The sequence below is a fragment of the Gymnogyps californianus genome, chromosome 17, assembly GCF_018139145.2.
Source record: "Gymnogyps californianus isolate 813 chromosome 17, ASM1813914v2, whole genome shotgun sequence".
Lineage (NCBI taxonomy): Eukaryota > Metazoa > Chordata > Aves > Accipitriformes > Cathartidae > Gymnogyps > Gymnogyps californianus.
The window spans coordinates 14176235-14178219 of record NC_059487.1 but is presented as its reverse complement, the minus strand read 5'-3'; positions in this window follow the sequence as shown (position 1 = coordinate 14178219).

Sequence of the window (1985 nt, the reverse complement as noted above, 5' to 3'; positions counted from 1 at the left end):
CTTGATGCGAAAGGGCTGCGCCTGCAGAAGTGTCTGCGCCCCCCCCCCCTTCTCCTCCTCGCCCCCCCCCCCCCAACCCCCTCCCGGGGGTCAGCCCGGGCTGGGGGTCAGGCTGCCAGGAGGGATGCTCACGCACACCCCATGGAGGGGTGGGGGGTGGGGGGCTGGTGGAGGGAAGGGGAGGGGGGAGCGCTGGTCAGAAAGCGAGTCCACCTTTCCAGTGCTTATATACCCAGCGAAGCATCCGAAACACGCACTCCCGGGCGAGTGGCCCCTTCTCCTGCTCTTCCCTCCCTGACCATATTTAGTCAACCACGGCAAAAAATAACCTGTCAGCTGGAGGCTGCTGAGCAGTATTTGGAGTTCAATCGCTCCTCGCAGCCCATTGACTACTGGTCCTGCAGGGTCCTGACTCTGCCTTTTTTTTCCCCTCCGCTATTTTTAGCTAGGCCAAATAAAGAGGGAGCTCATCTTACTACTCTCCGCCGGCCCGAGGTTTCACGGGGCCCTGGCTATGTTTGGTAAGCGCCGGTGTTGGGAGACGCGGAGCAGAGACGTTGTCCGTGCCGGAAGACCTTTGGCTCCTTCCCATATTTATTATTTTTCTCTTCTTTTCTTTCTTTCACTTGTGTTTCTTCCTCCATGGTAGAAAGGTATCCAGGCGAGAAGGTGGGGAAGAAGCTCAAGGGATTCTGATTTTCACCTTACAGAGGGAAGAACCGGGATTCAAAGACCTCATGCTAGGGCCAAGTCCCTCACCATGAGGTCCTGGGCACCTCATTGCCCGGCCATGTCTGTCCTCCTGTGTCTCCAAAGGTGCTGAAGGCTGGGAAGGTGTTGGACCTTTTGCCCTACATGGGGAGCACTGGGGAGCCCCATCGCCAGCCAGGGAAAACCCCCCTACCACGCTGGGTTAATGCAGGTCACCAGCACAGCAGCGTCTCCTGGGCCTTGAGGTCACGGGAGCTTTCCAGCCTCCAAAGCTTCACCCAGCGGTACACCAAGGAGAAGCGATTTTGGTAGCACAGGCACTGCCCTTGGCTTGCACCCAGAGAAGGAGGTAAACGTCTCTAGAAACTCAACTGATACCCAGCTTCAAAGAAAAGATGTCCAGGACAGCAGAGCCCTGGGGAGGTCACCTTGGGAGAGCAGATAAATGATGGTAGACGTGGCATTGGCTGCATTCAGCCAACCTGTCCTGCTTGTTTGCAGCAGACCCCCATCCTGGAGCACCTCCTGAATCCAGTGGCCCCCCCTGCCCTGCTCACACCAGGTCTCTACACTATGCCGCCTTGTCAAGGCTCACCCAAAAGGACCACGACACCTCCTCACACCCCAAGGGCACCTCATGCTGCTGACGGACCACCGCTGTGGGCGAGCTTTGGGGGATCGGGGCTGGAGGGACCAGTACCTGCCAACACATGCTTGGGTGGTGGTGGCTGGATGTGGAGCTGGGGTGGGAAGTTTGTATGAACCCCAATGAGGTGCCCAACACCCTCTGCTCCCATCGGCGATCACTGAACGTGGAATGACATGTGATGGAGACGCCCACCCATGGGGTCTGTGCACTGCTGTGCAGAGACCCGGCAGTGCCGACCCCAACGGATACCTCCACTTAGGACATCTGTGTGAGACTGTCAGGCAACACTCGTCTGAGGTTGTTGTGCTTGTTGGGAGCTGATAGCACGTCATCTAAGGATGGGAAACGCCCGCAGGAACCACCCCATAGTGCCACGAGGTGGGAAGGGCTCCCAGGAGGTCCCAGCAATGCTTTCCCATGCCCTGATGTCTGAGCTCCCCAGCTCCGAGGATGATGCCAGAAATAGCCGCTACGGCTGACACGTCTGCTCTCTGTCCTGGGCTGCTTTGGCTCTTTTTCTGTCTCAGCCAACAGCTCTCCTGAACCCATGCTGGGAACTTGGATTTCCCTCTGCCCCCCTGGTCCCAAGGACAGGCTGTTCCACACCGTCACTGTTCGAATAGCC